Source organism: Rhyacophila brunnea, unplaced genomic scaffold (assembly GCF_057557595.1).
Source record: "Rhyacophila brunnea isolate RB1 unplaced genomic scaffold, BYU_Rbru_1.0 scaffold_21, whole genome shotgun sequence".
Taxonomy (NCBI): Eukaryota; Metazoa; Arthropoda; class Insecta; order Trichoptera; family Rhyacophilidae; genus Rhyacophila; species Rhyacophila brunnea.
The window spans coordinates 26,675,589-26,699,561 of NW_028232871.1; positions in this window are offsets into that span (position 1 = coordinate 26,675,589).

The window sequence follows — 23,973 nt, forward strand, 5'->3', positions numbered from 1 at the left end:
CTAATATTTGATTGATTTACTTTCATCATCCTCCACCATACATGCATACATACACACATACACGCCTGTTTTGATATAATTAATAATTAGATAATTACTTTGGGAAAATTTGTATTTGATTAGCGAAATAGTTAGTATTATTTACTAAGAGCTACAGAAATTGCTTTGTATTAAACGCACATATTCTAGTTATTCCTTATACGAATCGGTATCAACGGCTTCAAACGCTTATGTTAAAAGTTAATTAGATTTAATAAAAATTGCGTTAATTGTGGTAACTAGCTTTTCTCGTATCCAAATATACGCAGGTACATTTCATCTGTTCTTTTTCGTTGTGATCTCATGACTAACTAATAATTGTTTAGCATATGAATTGGTCATCAGACAGCATTCTTCACGGCTTTGCTTCATCCCGCTTGGCACAGCAACACAAAGCTTTCGTCAATGTGAAACCTGTAGCACTCTTGATTTAATTTCGCCCCCACCGCCTCGGACTCCGATCTTCTCTGTGAGTTATATATAAATGACCTAAAAAACTGAAGGGTCTGGCGAAGATAAGCCGGTGAGAGTTTGCTGATTATGAAATCATTGGTACATTTGGCCATCTATGAGATTCTCACCATCCACCCCCTGCACTATTATTTCAAAAGCATCAAGCTTCTATTTTTCTCTTGCTTTTACGTTACTTGTAATATGTGCCTATTACACAAATCGTGAAGATAAGACATCTTAATAGAAGTATTCTAGACATATTGGTAATATTTTAAACCTTTTGTTTACATATTGGCAAAATAATGAATGTCTCCTATCAATGAAAGTCATTATATAAAGTCAAAGTTCTAATAGTTCAGTTACCTAAAAATCTAAAAATATATGAGATAAATTGGTAGGACAGAGCTTTTGTTATAAGCTTTTTAAACAAAGTGCATTTTTTGCGAGTGCATTCTCTTTTTAATATCAGTCTCGCATTTTCACATATACTCGATCCGAAATAAAAATAGCTTCTATATCTTTCAGAGGTAGAGTGAGTTGTGATATAGTCATCCAATGAAAGGAAAAAGCATAACTTTTATTTATTTTTATTTTTGTTTTCCATTTAATAAACCAATTGGCTCGATGTAGCGAAATTTTGTGACTTTTTTTTTACTTTTGCTTAAATAATATTGATATCGTGCCGCGTAAAGCTTCTACATTACTCTCAAAGCACTTTGTCAAAAATTCGGCACAGGACTTTAACTGACTTTTACTTTATAAGCAGTATAATGCGGTTACGTGCAAAGGTTATCTGAAACATTTCCACGGCCTGCCAAACACAAATAAAAGTTTACCGCTCGAACGGTGGAATTTCCAGAATTTTTAGTGGAATGTAGATTTTGCTTTTTTTTAAACTCTCTCTTTTCTGCCTACGCTTTTTAAAATCCATTTCACTCTTGGGAAGAAACATTAGCGGAATTGGAACCGTTTATTTTTTTTCGGATCGCTGGGCGAAATTTTTGAAAGTCAACAAAAAAATATATTAGCGTAATTCGAATATATTTCTTAAATGCTTTACAAGACTTTACATTAAGAACCACATTATATAATATATTTAAATCGAGACTTAATACGTATGTATATATTATATCTATATTGATACATATATTATGTATACCTATTGTAGTCAAAGTATTTAGTTGGATTCTACAGTGAATGATTGTGAACTAGCCACACTGAAAGAAAATAGTTCATCTCTATATTGTACACGCATACCCAATGCGTTGATCGCGTGATGAATTTTGGTTGATCGTAATAGGCCAAGAAGAATAAATTGTGTCGTGAAATGAAAAAAAGGTGTAAAATCAGTTGTAATATAGTATAATTTCATTGATATTTTAAAGGGAAAGTTTCATTAACCATTCCTATTTTTATTTTTGTAGTCAGCTTACGTGAAAATCGTTTTTAAATTAATCGCGAAAAAGCCCGTTTAACCACGTTGTATCAATAAATTTTTATTGAATCACCCATGGCTTACTACAGGCGTGAAAGGAAGAGGAAATTGATTAATTCTTTGTGGTGGTGAGAATGTGTAGTTGTTAAATTTCAAGACTTTGGTATTCTCAATCAAATATAAAACATTTGTTGGAGTTAAAGATTGATGACAATGAAAAAGTATGATAGGTAGCAAAGTGTGGAGGTAGGCTGTTAAGATCTGCTATAAATAGTGCACATTAAACTTTAGTTAGTCGTTCCTACGTATTTATTTTTATTGAACTAAGGCTACAATTTAAAGATAGGTAGTGTTGGTTATTTTCGTAAAATCAATCAAACCCTGCCTAAACCAAATAGGTTGGTTTCAGATGTGTTTATTTATTTAAATGTACATATTTTTCATATTGTCAGTAAAAATGTATTGATTTCGTATGGCATTGTATGTGGCGCGTATTTGTCAATTGCATTATCATAAAAAATGGGAATTGATTGTATTTAAATAAAATTTTATAACCTGATAAAAATGATAAATAAAATATACATAATAATAACAACATGAAAATAAATCATATACGCCTATACATTTAATAAAAATCTTTTTGTGTAACTTCCTTAGTATGTTAAATGTTTCCAGTCACCATATTAATATTAAAATTTTTAACTGTTCTTTATAGTTCATAAATACGTGGGTACATATGATGGGGAACTTGCCGTACAAGTATGTTCTTTTCAATGACGAATTGTATTGTTTACCTTCCTGCAAAAGACTGTCTCCGCCACTGATGCCCACCTTGTAGTAGTCAGTAGAGGCTAGATAGAACGTTTGCCTTTATTCCATAAGTAGCGGATTCAAATCCCGGTCACCTGCGAAGTAGAGAAATGCAAACAAAGCGATTGTCAAACTGTTTTTTTTTCTTCTAAACTATTTTTACGTATTATAATGCGTGGTTTATTTATTAGTTCATACAGAGGTACATATAGGGGCACCAACGTGAGGCACTGGAATCTTATCAGCTATCATTTTACACAATATAGAAACACGGAAGCGGCCTACGAACCGAAACTGACGGGTGGAGGTAGGATAACTATACAAAAAATAGTGAAAATATCAGACGTTACATCAAAATTTAGTTCATTAAGTTTTCAAATTTTTGTCGTGTAGATTTTTGACTAATTCATCGTTTTAATATTTTTTATATTTATTTTAAAAAACATCGATTTTCATAAAAATATAAATGTGTATAACTTGAAATCCTTTTTATTTATATCAAATTGAGCTTCAATATTGGGAACATACCTAAAATAAAATTTGATATAAATAAAAAAGATTTCAAGTTATACACATTTTTCTTTCTATAAAAATCGATGTTTTTAAAAAAATATTAAAACAATGAATTAGTCAAAAATCTACACGACGAAAAATTGAAAACTTAATAAACTAAATTTTGATAATAAATATGACCATAAAATATAATGTAATAATAAGATGTGGCCCTGCAACGAATTCACAATTTTTACAATAATTGTAAGTTTATCTTTGAATTACAAAAAAAATAAAAAATCTTTTTAATGTTTTCAGATACATATTTATTAAATAATACAGTTGAAATTGTAAATTATCAAAAAGAAATCTCAAATTGCAAGCTTCGTATTTTTCCGCTAGGTTCTCTGCTGGCATGCCTCTCCTCCTTAATAGTTATTGCATCGTATTTAATAGCAACGTACCTACTATACGTCTCAAATTAGTTAATAATAATCAAAAATATTTTTTATGTGAAAATTATCAGTACCATCTACCGAAAAATTATTAAAGTGGTTTCCGTACCATTATACGGAGAAATTAAATCAAGGGTAATAATTGAACCATCTATGAATAACTTATCAAATAACTGAACTACTGAACATATAATATTATGTTTTATAACATGTACAACACATATTTTACTAAGAAAAAGTGATGCTCAAACGAGCTCGAATTTGGGCTAAAAATGTATAAATACGGCTCAATAGTTGGTAGAGATGGGAAAACTGGTCGATTTTGAAGACTAAGTATACTTACTACCACTATAAAAAAATACTTAGTATAGAAACGTGTTCCAAAATACTTACTAGAATTTGGAATACTATTTAGAGCGTTTGGCGTGCGTATGAGACAAAATTTTCATACTCAACTGAAACTAAAACTAACTCCATATTAGTATTTGAAATACGTATCGGCTCAGGGAACTCTGACTGTGTATCGGCTTCAATAGAATCGCTAAAAATACGCTGAGCTCCGCTTGTCGAAAAGTACCATTTATTATAACATTTTAAATTTATGAGTTGTTTTTCTGTTAGGCTACAATATTCTTGTTAACAAAAATTAATAACAGTGATTTTTTAAAAAAAATTTAAACATGTTTTGAGCGGTATATAACAAGCCTAAGCCTTTGCGTTATCTCACCACTGTGCTGCGACACAAAATTTATGACCTATTATTCATACATTCGAACACAATAGACATAATAAATTAAAATATACCTATATTCAAGTGCTATCTCGTTCGCGCGCATTTAATATCAATAGTGTTGAAAGTCTACCAACTGGCGAGTGCACAGAACAGCGACTCGCGATGATATCATCACAAGTTTTTTGGAATAAGTTTATTGGCCCACACATACTGAGTATGGGTAGTTTCATCTGAAACTTGAGTACACAAACTGGTGACAGTATTTCCAACTCACCTCTAATAGTTGGGCTCAGCCAAGACTGCTGGCATTGAATTTGGCGTATGTAAATTAATGAATATAATATTATTGAAAATGTCCCTCTAAGGCGGACGAAACCGGTCCAAATTTATTTATTAAAAGTGGAATAACCACTAAAAAATTTCCGTTTTATTAAATCAATCAATAATACAATGCAGTTTCACAATGAATTGATAGCACAAAAAAAGAAATTAATAAATATATACTTACAAAAATTCAAATCTCACACAGTTAAAACCGTACACAATATTGATCAACATGTTTTGATTTCATAGATTTATTTTTACACATATGGTCCAATATTTATGATAAAAACGTGTAGGTGTTTGATTACAAAACGTATGTATATTTTGTATGCGTGAATTATTCCAAACTCATCTTGATATACCTATCTTTTATTGAATTATTTAAAGTGATATCTGGACACGTCCGGTTAGGCCTTGTTCATATGGCGTGTGTCGCACTGCGTAGTACCAAAAATGTGCTGCGCCCACATAACGCATTTCATTTGGCAATTAACAAGCTAGGTGACGAAATTCATTTTTGAATGGGCATACAAAACAAGCGCGAGTGTGAGAATAAAGACTAAGCATTCAATCGTGATACACGGTTCCTTTGAAATTTGATATGTCGCGATACACTGGCAAGATATATTCTTGGCAGTGCACAAGCTATGTGAAGTAATTCATTTTTGAAAGGGCATAAACAACACGCGCGTATTCGAGAATCTGGCGATCTTTCGTGCTTGTCGCGCGAGTGCATGTGAATAGCTGAATTAGGTCACCTGCACCTGGAATGTGCGCGAGTTATTACGCGCGAGTCAAATCGCGCCATATGAACGAGGTTTTAAGCAAGACGACAATCCATAAAATGTATAATGTATAACTTCTTTGGCCATATCCGCCCCTTAGCTGGAGCATATGGACACCACGCGGCGCCTCCAAGAATCCCTGTCACTCGCTAGTCTTCTTGCTTCGTTCCAGGTCAAACGAGCATCCCGTAGCTCCGCCGTATACACTCTGTAGATAGTATTTAGCGGCCTTCCAGGACGCCGGAATCCAGTCGGCTTGAAGAACAGGCAAGCCAGGTTGAAGTTCTCTTCTGGCATCCGCAGCACGTGGCCGAGCCAGGTCCAACGTCGCCTCTTCACTTTCAGAGTGATGAGAGGCTGCTTGGTGCGTTCTCTTATCTCCTCGTTGCTCCTAAACTCATACCACCGCACACCCAGTATTCGTCGCAAACATCTGTTTTCGAAGCTCAGTATACGGTTGCTCTGAGCCTTCGTAAGGTGCCACGATTCGCTACCGCAAAGCAGCACCGTCAGAATGCAAGCGTCGAATAGGCGTATTTGGTTTTGACCGAGTATAATCGTGAGTCCCAGACATTCCGCATCGAGTTGAATGTTGCTCCAGCCATTCCCATTTGGATAGCGAGCTCTTTCTGCAAAATGCCATCTCCCGTGATGTGTACCCCCAGGTAATTGAAGCTGTCGACGCTCTCGATGTTTTGTCCGTCGCTAATCAGAGGGAAATCTGGATCAGGACAGGTGCTATTACACAGGACGTTGGTTTTCTTCGCTTTGATTTTCAAACCAACGCGAGAGGAGTTGTAATGCAACCTGTCGATTGCCACTTGAATGCCCTCGATTGAGTTGTCGAATAGGACAGCGTCATCGGCATATTCCAGGTCGCATAGCTTCACCGTGGGGGTAACAGGTATGCCTCGGTCGGGTGGTATTGACTTCCGTAGTATGAAGTCAAAGAGAATGATGAAGAGAAACGGTGCAAGGACACAACCCTGTCTGACTCCGGTCGTGACCCCGAACCATTCCGTGACAGTGTCTCCAATTCTGACACAGCATTCGCTATTCTCGTGCAGGCTTTTGATTATGGCAATGATCTTGGGAGGGATCCCGTATGCTCCTAGTATCGTCCAGAGGGAGGGGCGGTGCGGACTGTCGAAGGCCTTCTCATAATCCACAAAGCAGCAAGCAAGTAATGTATAACTACAGACAGAATACTATGAAGTTGGTTGTAAGCAAATTGTCTTATTTTGGTAGAATACAAATTATTTTAAAAGTGTACATTTAACAGGCAATTAAAAATATTTCTCTGGAGAAGGTGGTGTTTAAATAATAGCCTAGTATGGAGTCTTCGCCACTGTTATGCGTTTCCGGAAATTTATACGTATGCAGTTCGCTGTATCACACTTCACCGTAAAATGATGTATCGTAAATATATGGTCGTATATTAAAGACCGTCGAACCTCTTTGGGTCGTATAGTACTGAGATAAAATTCATGTCTAAATAAAACACGGTTATTATCGGTTTACAGGAAGCCAGCGGGAAACAAATTTTGAAAATAGCCGATATAGTGGATTATTAATTATTAGGTTAGGTTATGTTAGGATCTAACAAAATTGGAACATTATTGTCTGCAATGCTCCACGAACAACGCGTATTTTTTTCATCTTGGTGCTATATAAAATATAGATACGATAAGAAAGCTCACGGCAAACGGTGCTACGATGATAATGTAATATAAAATAATAATAATAATAAAATAAAAAGCCTTTTTATTTCTTACAAACATAAGTAAATGACAGTTAAATGACTATATCTAATGAATATATATATATAACCTATGAATATATTATCTATCTATGGTTGTATTATCTACTTATTTTCTAGTTTATATAATATTAATTATTATTATTTTTTATATTTTTGTATAATACATAATATATATATTAAGATTTTATATTTTTGTATATAATACTATTAGACAATGTTTATAAATTGAAAAATGGTATGTAATTAGTTTATTTGGTTTGTAAGAACCCCTCTTCGGGTGAAAGCCTACTCCAAAGTGTTAATCTCTGGCCGCTCTGGTTTATTTCTCCATACCCGTTTGATTTCGTAGCTAAGTATTCGTCGTGTCTGGGGTGGCCTATTTTTGGATTTAGGTCGCCCATTATTATTGAAAATTTAATACGTAGGTACAATTTATATGTAACCACTGTTATGATCCGCCCCGGATTGTTAAACCACTGATGATGATGATTATGGATAGGGCCATTAGATACTTTGACCTAATTCTCTCTTTATAGGCAGCTGTACAATAAGAAAGTTGGTGCAATCACATTAATATTTTAATATAAATTTTACTCTGGTACTTAAATTAAACTTCTGGGAAAACATTTTCCGCAAATTGACTTCGCGAATTCGATAAGCGTGAATTTCAAGTTTGACAATTATGTACGTACCAAGTTTGGAACCTTATTAGCATACGTGTGTCCTACTAAAGGACCGCTTAAATAGCAAGCCTCCAGAGACGAGCTTAATCTGGGAGCTTACAGCTTAGATGAGAACTCCGTGCCAAGTATTTCGACCAGTTGACAAAGCTTTTAATATATTAATTTAGCCTTGATTACAACGACTTTTAATTAAAATCGATTAGTAACAAAATATTATTTAAAATAAAACGTAATATTATTCAGTATTTATTCAAATTAGATTAATTATTATTAGCACCGATTTCGTCTACTGGGACATCGTCAACGTACTACCAAATATACAATCATACAGCTATTTTTTTGTAAGACGATTTTTACGAAATTTATTATAAATAATATAATGCTCTTTCCACCAAGAATTAATAGTTGACACTAATTAATTAGTTATTCATTTTTAATTCATATAAATATATTATATTATGTGTGATTTTAAAATGTAAAATTAGATTTTTTTAAACATTTTAATTTGCATGATTGGTAGATTACAGTAATCGACCCATATTATTAGCGATTGCAATCTGTGTCTGAATCCCGGGATTAGACCCAGTCCGAGTTGTCGAGATCCTAATGGTGATGTAGAAATTTTACTTAGTTAGCGTGGTTATATATTTTTTTTATTAATTACATACCCACTTAAAGCATTAAAATGTAAAAATAAAGTAATTTAATAGGTATGTTTTCTCCTAAATTACTAACTATCTATATGTGCGTCCAAAGAGTGAAAGTTATATTAAAAAAACTTTTAAAGAGTAGGTAGAGGAATTAATTAGTTGTCAGTTGTTCACCCAACGCATTATGATCAAACACACATTGAAATAAAAAAACAACCAATGCATTTTTGCTTCAGATATGGCTGCTTTACCGGCTAATCCACCATGGGATTGTTTAAAATAACATACATAGTGCCAGCAGTTCCAAAAGAATTATAATACATTTATAATCCTACGACATCTTGTAAAACAGCTTTACTGGGGAAAGTCTCCTCGGATATAATTCAAATTTAGAATGTAAACTTTAACGGTACATTTTCATTTCCATTAAAGGAAAGCATCCAGTGTTAAGGTACAGTGTACCTTTCGGATTTCGGCCGACCTCATATAATTGCCCTTAATCATTTTAGTGTTCCGTACTGTACCGTTCAAATTTTCCGGCCAAACGCTCTCGGTTTGGTCCGTGGAGACCTTTCACGCGTCGAGATTGTTGGCGGTGTAAGTTGGGTCGGCAAAGCTGACCCAATCCCAGACTGCGATTAATGTATACAAATAAAATTACACAATAGCCTAAAAATATGCAAAACAAGTATTTTAAGTTCTTCATATTTCTTTTCCGGAAAGACAAAGTTACCTGAACGCCAAAATCTTCTATTTCGTGGTGGCGAAAAGAACATATTGGAGGGAATAAACCGATGGGAACCTAATTGAAAAAAAACACGTACCTAACATATTTACAGGACTTTATCGGTAATATGTAGATGCTTATTAGTCCCCGATGTTATTTATTAATATCTGGTCTGGAAAGTTGCGTTGGGTGTGCGTGATATGGTAAATTCGGGTAGTGATGAATAATACACGGTGTTGGTATTTTCATGGTTCTATATTTTAGTAATAAAGTTTGGACAAACACGGCACTAATAAAAGACTATCACATTGGTTTTACGTTGAGTTGGAAGGTTTATTTCAATTTAGGTTGAATATTACGCGGAGTTGCGAGCGTATATTGACTACATTATTGAAAGGCCAAAATGCAACTATTTTATCGACTGTCATTTCTTGTTCGTATGCTATATAAATGAGCATAGACAATAATACGTCAGTTGGAGAGTTGAGTAAATCTTTACAACTGAATTTAATTGTATTCTATCTTCTAAAGAAGGTAATAGTAAGTTGTTAACTATCTTGGTACATGTGCCCTACATAACTATGTAAACGTGGTTTCAATAGGTACCTACTGTAGTATTTTTTTTTATTTACAAAGGTGACATAATTTATATATTTTTATTCATGACTATATTTAATTCAACAGCCGAGACTTTATGCCATAAAAATAAAACCGTCGTCGGACTCCGTATCAGACAGATATTCTCATAGAAATGTCATCCTACAAACGTAGAGTTTTCTGGTAGTATTAAACTTTTGAAGAATTTTGAAACGAATATAATAATTTATAAGTAAAACTAAAACTACTTGAATTGTGCATGAATATATTATAGGTTTTATGTAAGGCCTGAGCCTCCGAAAAACTCATCGCATTAAAACGAAATTTAAAAAATATATAGGTACCGACCTATATAGTTAATATAACATTTTTTTAATCGTAATTTTTAATATCCATGCTGATGTTTTGAAAAGCACATTCGATATACAACACAAGTACCTACCAACATTATATTATTTGAATTGCCGACAAATGTAATTGTAATTACTTTATATTATATTAAGGAAATGACATTGTATTAAGGCTATACTTCAGCAGAGGCATAGTCTAAAAAGATCGTGACTATGCAACGCACGGATTGTGCAAATGACGCGTGCCGAACGAAATATCATATGTAATAACAATTCTACATGCGTCCATTTAATGTTATTTTTATTGTTATATTAGTAATATCTATTGACATTATAATCATTGACATGTTTTCTTTTTCGAGTACATGCGTGACGTTTTTTAGTCATCTTTACATGATACAAGAATATATTCCTCCAATGCCATCACAAAACAAATTGACGTGCTCACATCTCGACTGCCGCTCTCCGATTGGCGACGAGTGCAAAATTTCGTCCCACCTATTGTTGAAAATTATTTGCCGTTTCACTTATGTATGCTCTTAACAGGAACGGAATCTGAATTGTGTATTATAATTAATGTTTCTTCCGGTACCGTATTATTTGTTGTTGTAAATTGATTTCAATCATATTATAATTATTTTAATGAAAGTATCTACCTAGATACTTTTGTCATTCTTGGTGCGGAGGCGTGTGCTTCTTCTGTCTCAATGTTTTTTTTTCAATTTATATATTTTTCGAGCTCCGGGCTCCAATTAATTCGGGTGGCCTTTAGCCCTATACTAAATCCGATACTTATTACGTACACACTTACACAATCACACTACAAGAATTTTTTGTCAATACTATAGAAAGTACTAAAAACTTTCAATAATTTTATTTTCTTTCATATCAAACGATTAGCAACCTGCCAACATAGTTTGTCTTCACCCATACTAAAACACAAAATAATTTATGTTTGTTTTGTGTATAATGCTTCGTGATAATGCGAGTGTATGCGTGTGTATCAGTGTGTGTATATTCTGATATGATATATGTGCGTGCACACACTTAATTGACAGAGACAAATTACACTTTATCTAAACTTTCGTTGTTTGGAGATTGTCTTAGTTAAGTTAATAATTATGATGACAGTAAAAGCCATCAAAACAATTGGATATCTTAAGCTGATTTATAGCTTAAGTAATTTTATTTTTATTATAAATCCTATTGATTTAAAAAAAAAAAAAAAAGTGAATAGACTATTTCCAATGAAAATTTGAGTGTATCTACATTCCTTACTTACACCATGTCAGTGTTTTAAAGATTTGTTGTTATCCGTTAACCATTTGAAATGGTTATATGTAAATTGTACACAAAACATTTCACCGTTGCTCAGTTCGCTGTGAGCTCTCTTATCGGATAGAGAATACCGTTATACTATACAGTCTCAAATTTTATTAGATTCAATATGAACATTAACTCAATTTCCATAGATAATTTTGACAAAATTCATGAATTTAAGAATGAAAACCTAACCTAAACTAACTTAACAAATAATTTATAGTATATCGGTTATTTTCAAAAATTGGTTTGCTGCTGGCTTCCTGTAAAGTGTAAACCGACAAGAACCGTGTTTTATTTACACGTGAATTTTATGTCAGTAGGTACTATACGACCTAAAGAGGTTGGACGGTCTTTAATATATGGCCATATATTTCCGATATAACATTTCACGATGAAGTGTGATACGGCGAACTGCATACGTAAAAGTTTCCGGATACGTTTGAATAATATTGACATTTCTCCAAAAGTATCTACCAAGTTAAAATCACTTATATTATAATAAAATTATTTTGTTAACAATGCTACGATATAATATTACTCTCCTTTTATAGTTAGGTTAGGTTAGGTTTGGTTAAACACAATAATTTTTTAGACTCTCTGATTTTTATTCACCATACATATTATATTAGTTAGTTTTTGAAAGCGTGATTTTTTAAAAATATAATATAGGTACAGTTTTGTTAATTGTATAATTGTTGGTATTTATAATAAATTGATTTATATACATATTTCGTATTTATCATAATAAAGAATAGACTATGATACTTTTTATAACCTAATAATGCAGGCAAAATAAACCTTGTAACAGAATACTGAGTCAATTTTTGTGCCAAGAAATATTCTTTGATTCAATTTAAATTATCTTTTTATTTGCTTGAGCTTCCTCGTAAATTATTTCACAGGGCCTCCAATAAAAGCACTTTGCTAACACTTTTTCAAAATAGGTCACGCAGAAAAGACTTCTCAACGAGTCAAATATATTGTTGTAAAGTAAATATCTACACGCTTTGCGAAAATTTACTTTTTTCTTCAATTTAAGTCAAGTTAATATACTATGGATTGACGACAAAGAACTTCGATCACTATTGTATCATAAATGAAGATTCTCAACTGGATAACAATTGGAACTCATTTTTCAAGATGTTTGCCTTAAATATAGATACCTATACGTTTTTGTAGTAGGCATAAAAAAGTTTTACTTTTCGTATATTAATCACGAAAAGAGCCTTTGTTAAAATGATGAAAATTCCACAGTTTTAGAGTAGAATACGTTTAGTGTGTTCACAATAAAATGAGATATACATGGAAATAACTTATAGCGTTTACATTTATTTATATTGAACGATAGCATAATATTTACATATTTGGATATAGTAAACACATCGACAATTTTAGTATCTGCCTATCAGTGGCGAAGGGTGGAGGTAGGCTGTTAAGATCCACCATAAATAGTGCACACTAAAGTTTGTCAGTCATACGTTTTTATTTTCATTGAAATAAGACTACAATAATTTACAGTAGTTGGTGTTGATTAGTTTTTAAAATTCAATTAAATCATACATAACTTTGGATATTTTATAGACAAAATAATATTTTTTATATATTGTAGTTTGGTTTAGGCAGGGATTAATGAATTTAAAAAATCAACCATCGTTATAATATGTAATATGTATTATTAATCCAACGAAAACAAATAAGTATGAATGAATAGTGTGCACAATTAAGTCTTATCGCCCAAAGTATACCGAAACTATTATGGTTTGATTTAGGCAGGGTTTAATTTGTTTTTAAAAAGTAATCTAGAAATCACACTACCATCTACAAATTGTAGTATTAGTTCACTAAAAACAAATACTTATCTTATGACTAACAAAGTTTAATGTGCACTATTTATGGCGGATCTTAACAGCCTACCTCCACCCTTTGCTACTAAACCAATTTCATATATAATATAACGCATTTCTATAAGTATTTTATTCATTCTCGGTCGTTGCTGTCACCTTTTGGGCAACTAAGACTGTCCATAACTTTCCTCAAACGAAAATTGCCTCAGTGATCAGCTCCATCACTTGGTTGCTCCAGCGTGTCGACACTCTTCCTCTGATTCGCCTTCCCTGGAGGCTATCTAAAACCAGCAGTCTCATCAGATTAGGTTGGTACCATGATTCAAACTACAAAAGTTAGTCGCCAATGTATTACATTACTATATAAATAAGAATTAACACAGTGCCTGACAGTGGCGAAGGCTCCATACTAAGCGATCATTTAAAGCTTACCTTCTATTTTCAAGTATTTAAATTAAATAAATAAATATCTATATTGTCGTCGTTATTTATAAGTAGAGCGTTTAATTTAGTCAAGTTTCAAATCAAAAATAAATGACGGAACGTCACAACGTGAGTGCTATTTTTAGAATTATGTCGAGCATAATCCAAGCCGAATTTTCTACCGCAATTCAGTTGCCAACTTCATGCATGTCTGCGTTTTTGTTCCCGACTTGGAAGCGTAAACAAGACACGCTTATGCGCTGTGTTGATTTGTTTAATGTCTATGATTATCTTTTTAAGCAAATAATAAGGATGATTAAAAAAAATAATAACTATTGTGTTCGATCACATATAATTTATAAATTGTTATCAAAAATAAATATTGTATTAATTCGCGAGTATTCTTTAGGTTACTTCAGTCATAGACAAACATAACATGCTATTCACAGTTCATGTTATTTTGACTGTTAATATATCTTTTCTAATCGATCAAATTTAATGTCCAGTAGTATTATAAATGAACAGTGGCACCTGTGAATAAATCTATTACTATTTTCTGAGCACACTTTGTCCACTGCGGATATCTGCATGTTTTTAAATAAAATTTCATTCACACAACAAAATATAAACAATAAGACAGTTTGTTGCTGAAAGGCAATACTATGAAATTAAGGGTTAAATGTATTCTACGTTAATAGCTCCAATGTAGAAAATCTTATTAAAGACCAAAAAATAATATACACGACTTAAGTATGTTTTTCTGCCCTTGGTAATACTAAGCCAAACCACAAGATGTTAGAGATGTAGCCACTGATGTCCGTGCCTGGTACAAAATATTTTAATTTTGTCAAACAATTATTTTTCTGCTTTATCCCCACTCTCCTCCATTCTGAGTGGACTTTTTTAATTAGCTACTAGCTTCTTCTCTTCTGAAAAGTGTATCACTATCCGAATCACGTCTTAATCCAGCCTTCCCCTTCGGTACCCTAACTTCATTTACATTTTACGTTTTTTCGTCGTTATTTACATTTAAAAAATATAAGACAGAAAAATCTACTAGAATCTTTTTAGATCTCAGTAATTAATTCAAGGCTAAACTTTTCTCGGTACTTTTCGGTCGAGCCGCAAGATTTTAATTCGTTTACGATTTATGGGTTAATTAATCAATTAACTTTTTTATATTTAAAATATTACATTAATATATTTGTCTTGATGTATCTATCTGTAACAAAGCATAAAATACACACACACTGTCTACCAAAGGTATGCATAACTAGGAATTGCAATACCGGTATTTAAAAACCGGTATTCAATTATTTATTCATACCATAATACCGGTTTCAAAAATCCAAAATACCGGTATTTTCGGTATTAAGATAGCATACACGTATATATTTTTTTTAAATATGAATTTAATGTTATTTTTTCATTACTTACCACAATATTGTAGATATATTAAATTTAATGTATGAAATTACTGCTGCCTTAACGTAAATATATTGACTGAAACCAATAAAAGTTAAATAATATTAAAACAAAAACCTCAAAATACTTATAGAATTGTCGCGGTGAATTAACATATTTCAAAAAAGAAAACAATTGTGGCAAATATTTCAAAATATTCTATAACTATTAATCCAACGTTGATAGTACAGATTTACAGAGATTTTCCTGTACCTAAACTTATTTTGTAAAAAATAGCAGTTCTAAAATATTATGATCTATACTACTTAGATAGTTTATACTACTTTGATCTATACACTAGGTACTTTAGGTTGCTATAACATAGTGTTTCAAATAGATTTTAATAGTTATGTTTATTGATAGGTACTTCTTTTTTTCTATAATAATATGATAAATACCGGTGTTTATACCGGTATTCAATAAAAATACCGGTAATGATAATATATTCATTCGGTATTGCAATCCTTATGCACAACTAACAATGAATTGTCTCACTTTTACGTACGTAATTTTCATTTTGCTCACACGCTTCTAAACCTATACATTGTATTGTATTTAAATTTCGCTATTTTTATAAATAAAAAACTATTTTAGATAATACCAATGAAATTCAAGTAAAATACACCAGCTTTATCGAAATAGAAACATACAAATCCATATTGATATTTCAATCGACGTGTTCTTTTACTATGGATATTGTTACACTATTATTTGCGCCAATTGTGTCTAAATCTCCACCAAAAAGTCGCAAGCCAATCTATATTTTTCCTGGGTAAGCCAATGCCAATCTGAACATTAAATCAATAAATACAAACTTACACGGTGACAACTCACCTGTACAGATCGTGCGCTCTAAAGCCATGGGTGAATTTGTGACTCAGCCGTGAGTCGTGACAGTTTGTGCGTTAGTGACCGGTATTCAAGGAGTACGGGACTTCCTCTGCTCACCATCAACTAAAGGTTAGTTCCCGAAGTTTTCCTGTTCATAATACCTATCAGAACAACCCAGAGCTCGTATGCTCTTCCTCTCATAGCCACCTAGTCATCAAAAGGTGGATGCGTCATATCCAAACGTTAGGTCACGTGATACTTCGTATTAACACGTGGCATGGTTTGGTAGGGCCATTTGCTTTAACATTGCCAATCATGAATAGTCTCTCCAAGTTATCACCTATCTCTACCAGCCTTTGAGTCACATGACCAAAGAACTTTGAATAAGTTCATCTCAGGATGAGAGTCTTTCTTTTATTCTTAGCTATTTTAGGATGGATTTGTTAATACGCCTGACATTGAGTGATTCTAAGCACACACCTCAAACATTTTTGTATTCCGCATGTTTCGGGTGCATGATCATAATATGTTATATGGAAAAAAGGATTTTGGTTATCATTGAGATTCCTCTATTTTTAAATGTCATTTCTCCATGCCCTATGCTTATGGGATTATTGGAAATTTTCCAAAATCTAAATTGATAATAATTTATGTTAAAATAATAAATACATTTAATTTTTTGTTTCCAATCTGAGCACATGGGTTCTTATAAAGTGGATACTATATTATTAAAAAACTCTTTACGAGGAATGATTATTAACAATTATTCCAACTCATTAAGCAATAAGTCTTAGCTCTAGACTAAACTCACAATGAAAAAATCAACGTGCAAATTTTTTATGTCTCGAAATTGGAGCTCAAACACACTGCTTGAGTTACCAACATTATGGTAGATACAACTATACCACGTGGCATATTCTCAAAAATAACCGTAATCGTAATTTTTCTATAAAATTATTTTAATATATAGTTAAGTAATATTAAATAAAAAATTATTATTTGGTTACCTTGGAGGCCATTTTTTTCACAAAAGATTTCTCTAAATTTTATTCAAAATCTACTTTGAAAACTTCTATTAAAACTATTAATAACAAAGTATATTATCTTTGACCTAGACTTTGATAATACATCTTTTCTTGAATATAAAACCTTATATTATAGGCTGTGCTTAGATAAGAACTTTTCTATCTCAGTTTTTTTTCTAAATTAAAATATCTTTTTACAAAAGGGAGAATAATTTTCGGCTTACTCATTATTTTTTCGATGTTTTCTTCTTAAAGTTTTATAAACCAATTTTTATCCGCAGAATGTTGTGTTTAAATAATTTAAAGTGAGTCAAATTAAATCCAAAAAGAATTACATACCCTTTATAATTAAATTATTTTTCGCCAAAGTAAAAGGGTACAAATAATGGATAAAAGCTTTAGCGAGTACAATTACGAGGAAAATTTGGTCCCACCTCAAACTAAACTAAATCACCAAAGGCATTCTTCTCAATTTCTCCGAAACATTATTTCTTTCGAGTCATAAACAGATTTTTTTCATTCATTACAATATTATATCAGATTCAAAATATACAATATCTCAAGTTAACATAATAAAAGTACATAAAGTTCAGAAAAATACTGTGGTTCAAGTGTTGATTAAATCGCAAATTTTACGTAAAACGTCATGGCGACAAGTTACATATTGGCGATATTTTTTTACGGATGTTAAAACGTTTTAGCTGCACGAGAGAGTGAATTGCATGACAGAAAAAAGATGTTGAGTGGTGTGGAGTCGAGATTTTTTCTTCTTTTATCTGCCTCTTTCTACCTTCAATCATTTTTGGCAGTTTTCTTGCTTTTGTGCGGTAGTTATTCTCGGTACCGAAAACTTGTAAGATAAAATTTGATTTGGTATTGTTAGATATCATTTGAGCTTTCTAATGAGACTTTGTTCATTAATAACATATTATGTTGAGTGGTCCACGAAATGTTTTCAAAACGAGAATGTAGTACTTGCACTCGGATCCCCTCGTATACCAAATAGTTTCAGGGGAAGTTTCGGCGAGAGTAAAAGTTCGGCATTATATGAAGAGTGTGAAAAATCGTAGGTAATTTTGAAATGGCTGTTTTTTATTAGTTTTTAACATTTCACAAAGGGGGGACATGCTCGTCGAAGGTCAAAATTGAGTTTTTATTGTATTTTCAAACCATGATCCTGGACACTCCTTAAACGTTGTAGATAATCTATTTATATAATTTTGAAGCCTTATTATCCTTTATAGTTATTTTTAACATTTGATGACTGCATAAAGTATTTTTGTTACATAAAATAGTATTCTTTTAAACCTCTCGCTCTAATGTTTTAGAATATAGTCATATTTCGGTACATAACTATGCAGTGGTGTTAGGATTTTTTACATTTATTAATTTTTAAACGCATTTATGAAACCATTAGTATAATTTAATTAATGCGTTTAAAAATTAATAAATGTAAAAAATCTTAACACCACTGCACAGTTATGTACCGAAATATGACTATATTCTAAAACATTAGAGCGAGAGGTATAAAAGAATACTATTTTATGTAACAAAAATACTTTATGCAGTCATAAAATGTTAAAAATAACTATAAAGGAGAATAAGGCTTCAAAATTATATAAATAGATTATCTACAACGTTTAAGGAGTGTCCAGGATCATGGTTTGAAAATACAATAAAAACTCAATTTTGACCTACGACGAGCACGTGGGCCGTTAAGCACCTTTCAAACAATGTAGGTATAGTTCACAGATCTAATTAATGCATGCGTGAAACACTATTAGCAAACGTATATAGTGCGAAAGTCGGACACCACGAGAGCTGAGTAGTTGACCACCTTATATTGTGTACTGACTTGATAGACGTTTTACGCCAAAAATATATATTTTAAAAGAATGTCTTCTTGTGCTATCAAGCCATTTTGATCGTGCCATCGTGCCATCAGGATCGTAACTCCTGCCGAGTGTATTTAAGTCTCTACAGCGATCCTTACATTCCGCCTTCCGGATAACTAAAAACATCGAATTACTTATAGTGTCCTTCAGTGGGTTAGGCTATCGTGTACGCTACCTCTTTCTCGACGTTGTTTGATGTTTCCGTTGACGGTGAGGCTTTCCAAATATTCGTTATCGCGCCTAACTATATGGTCAAACAACTCCCGTACTCTTGAAAGCAATGTTCCCTGTAAAGTGTGCGCGTGTGCGGGCGCACACCTACGAAAATGTGTCCGCACACATGTTTTAACCCCCGCACAGTCCTTACACAAAAATAATGTAAAAGAAAGTTTCCTTTGCCAGATTTTAGTTTTGCTCGAACGCACGAAACCATCACATGCACAATTCTTCGACTCATTTCTCGGAAGACGAAGGTCAAGTGCGAAGGTTAATAATATAGTGCGGGATCACTGTATTATTAAAATATATGTTTTAATGAAAAATTGTATGTGTGTGTTTGTGGGGGGGGGGGGGGGGGGGGTTATAAATTTACCGCACCGGGTAACGGCCCGTGCGGGTGGTACTAACCCTAGTTACGCCACTGCTCAGATGCGTTGATGATCCGCACACACAATAGAAAAATTAGAGGGAACGTTGCTTTGAAGATATATTTTGCAAATCGTGTTGCTGCATTTCAGTTCATTGCAATGTGAAAGTATACGATCGACCTGAGTATTTGCATTTTATTATATGATTGCATTTTATTATATGAAGATATTTTATATTAGACTTGCTTGTCTACTGTATAGTTCAAGTCGTAGCATACATGTATTTTTGTCCATTAAATTTATCCGTGCGACACCTAGTTATGCATTGTCAAATCCAACAGTTGCTCTATATCCACCACGGAGTTTTGTAATGAAACAGTCTTTAATAATTGTTTTTGGGATAATATTTACACCAACCTAGCCGAGTTCTGACTAATTATGATATTATGCTTATGTAATTTTCTTCATTACATGTTTGCCATATGCTTCACTTAGGAAAGATAATATGTACTAAAAGAACAAAAGATACATACAACAATCATTAACCTAATATATTATTATAACATTTTTTTGGTTTTTCGACAAAAAAAATATGTTTTATACATATTTCATACCTAATATTGAAGAGGAGATTACTCTGAACACAACCTACCCATACCTACTTTAATAACGAATATATAGCAGTGTGTATAAGAGAAAAAAGCGAAATGAAAATCGATGTATTTTCACAATACGGTGACAAACACGTGAGCGAAATATTGCTCTGCAGAATTTTTCATCAGAGCTAAAAGACGAAGTACTTTAGGCTCATTTTCCCGAACCGAATGGAAATATACAATAATTTATTTTTAGGTACATATTCCAATAACAATTAACATAATTTTAGAGAAATGCGATAATAAGACGTAATTTAATAAAAAGTGCCATGGAAGAGAAAGGCACGAAGACTTAAAATTATACTTCAGCTGAGGCATGGTCTAAAAAGATCGTGACTAGGCGATGCACGGATTGTGCAAATGACATGGGCAGAACGAAATATAAATTGTCATAAAAAATCAACATGTATCCTTTTAATGTTATGTTTATTATTATATTCGTTGACATGTTTTCTTTTTCAGTGCGGTCATGCAGAACGTTTTTTAGTCATCTTTACACGATTTAAGAATATATTCCTCCGACGACGTCATAAAATAAATTTACGTGCTCACACCTCGACTGTCAATCTCCGATTGGCAATGACTGCGAAATTTCGTTCCACCTACTGTTAAAAATTATTTGCCGTTTCACTTATGTATGCTCTTAACAGAAATTAATGAATTTAATGATAATATATACAATACAAAAAAAAAACTAAAACAATACGGACAAAAAAAACTATGTGAAGAGATCTTCACGTCCGTAATAAGACGACGCATTTTATTTTAATGCAATATAATTGGCATTTGTGGTGACCAGGTTAGATGGCTCGAAGGGTCCAACAGCTGGTTGGACCAACTTAAGCATCTCTTCCCTCTCGGAGCACATTCTCAGACATTTCCAGAGGATGTGGTTTGCATCCTGTACTTCTCCGCCGCATGGACATGTCGACCAGGTAACAAGTCCAAGCTCATAGAATTTGGCAGCGATTCTACCAGGACTAATCAAAAACTGACTGGTGTAGTGGCCAGGAATCAATTTGGTTATCTAAATGGACAACAGTGAGTATTAACTATATGTACACAGTAAGTAGAAGAGTAAATTGGGAAATTGTAATTGACCTTCTTTTAAAAACTTACAAGTATAGTATTTTCGATTTCTAAGATAGTAATCAGGAATGCACAGTTCAATATAGAGCTCTTCTTGTCAATGTCGACGGGGCTTACACGTATATATTTTCATATCAGAAATCAAAGATCTCATAATTCATAATTTAAAAAAAAATTAATTCAATATAAAAGTTTATTTTATTTTGTTAACTGTTGTTTTTATTTAATAAAACGCATTTTTTTGTAGTACTTATTCCACTTTTAGTTAAAAAGTAAGGAAATTAAAAGTGGAATAAGTTCTACAAAAAAATTGCGGTTTATCAATATAAAAGTCAATAATTCTATATTTAATGTAAATTTGTTTTAATAGTAATTTATTGTTGGCCAGTTAGGAAAAGTATTTTATTTTCAAACGGGTCGGCATCATGAGTTAAATACAAACCTTATTGAAACAAATCCTTCTGCTACTTATTACGTGATCAATGTTTTCATATGACAATATTTTACGGCTCAGTAAAGCTTTGTTAATTCTTTTTTTTTCTTTTGTCCACGTTTGGTTTGACCTAAGACTCCTCTTTTTCTATCCATTTTTATTTATGTCACAAGAACACAAAAATTCGGCAGTTATATTATGGTTACGTCATGATGTTTTTAGACCCGCAGTGGCGTATTGGAAGAACACCCTAATCATACATATGAATAGTATAAATTGATATTTCAATGTACAATATATTTGATTTAGAACAACCACCCTACGGGCTGGGCGTATAGCTATTAACAACTCCTCGTAAAAATGTTGTAACGATAGTCTTAAATCTATGCTCAGTTACTAGTCTAAAATTATTTAACACATTTGCAATGTCGCATATATCAAGGTTTGATTCTTTTCAATGCACTTAATAAGCAAAGAATATTTTAGGGCTATTTCAGTAAGAATTATACTATAATTCGACACACATTATGTATAGTTCTGAAAATAAATATATCCGATTCTAATAAGATTATGGGCCTACACAGTGTGGAGGTTATATATATTTTAGAATTATTAATAACCATGTCTTTGCTTTTTCGTATAAGGTGGTTGTTAGTAATTTTGAACAATCACAAATACCCAGGCTTTGAGAAAAACACATAAATATTGTGTGTACTGACCGGGATTCGAACCCAGGAACTCTCGGGTGGAAGGTGACCCGCCGGAGGTTTTATATTAACAGATTTTTGTGTTTACGATAAATGGATGTCAACCACTTGCTCAACCTATTAGGTCCATACTCTGACTCATACACAAATTGAAAAACAATATGTGTACTTGCCAGACCCAGGATTCGAACATGGGACCCACGACGTTATAGGCTGACGCTTAAGCCACGCGGCCATCGTGGATGCAAATAAATTATCCCTTTAAAATATTTTAATAGTATCTATCTATTACAATTGACATTTCTTATGAAATAATATTTGTTTTGTATTTTTTTTATAAATTATGTACTTACTCCACCTTGACAAACTCCTGTAGCACAATGTCGTATAGGTTAAATCAATCCAGTACCACAAGGGTATGCAATACCAAATAAAAATATCAATACTGGTATTTGTTATTGATTATCGGTATTAATACCAGTGGTTGTGCCAATTATGGTGGCCCTCATTTCTTTTTTCCTACCTACCAAAAATCCCAGTTATTGTCGCAAGACCAGGCGACCAGCAGTCACGGGTCATGAGTCGATTGTGATTCGAGTTACATTCAGTTACTTCAAGACAGCGGACGCGCCTAGGGTTGTTAAAGCTTAGCCGTCATTAACCACAGTGTGACTCATCCTAAACGCAACTGTTCGACCTTCGTTGTGCTAAATCTGATACGGTTTGTGCGAATGGTGCGTCTATCGTCCATCCTAAACTTGTCGTCATCATTTATCCAAAAACCCAAGTGAAACCGAACGAACTGTCCGTTTAGTGTCCTCAGTGCGTGAGTGCGTGAACACTGAACCAGTGCCAGCCCTCTCAACATAACAAGTCAGTCTCTGGCATCCTGTTTAAACGGCCCCTAGATCAATAATCCACAAGCATTTTCAAATTACAATCCACTGCAAAAAGCGCCACCAACCAGTATTGTTAAATTTATTAAGAAAAAACCAGAAATATCTCCCAATAAAATTAGCAATAAAAATGTCTTTAAACATTGATATTTTATAACAAAATTATCAATATAATAATACTCTGTTGAAAATTAAAAATACGTATATATTGAAAATATCTGCTAATTTTTACATACACGTACCTTAAATTTGATTTCGTCATCGGATTAAATATTCTGAAAGCACGTAGAAGTTCGTATTTTTTTTTTTTGATCTCTATTGGCAGAAAAAATTGTCAGTCCACCACTCTTCTATCCTTATTTTTTTAATTAGTTAATTATTAATGGTACATTTTTATCCTCGTTCATCCTTTTAAATAAAAAGTGCAGAGTAGAGTCTGCACTCAAAATATTTTCGTCTTGGCATAACAGAGTTTTTCTATAAGCGATACAATAGAAAGTAAGGA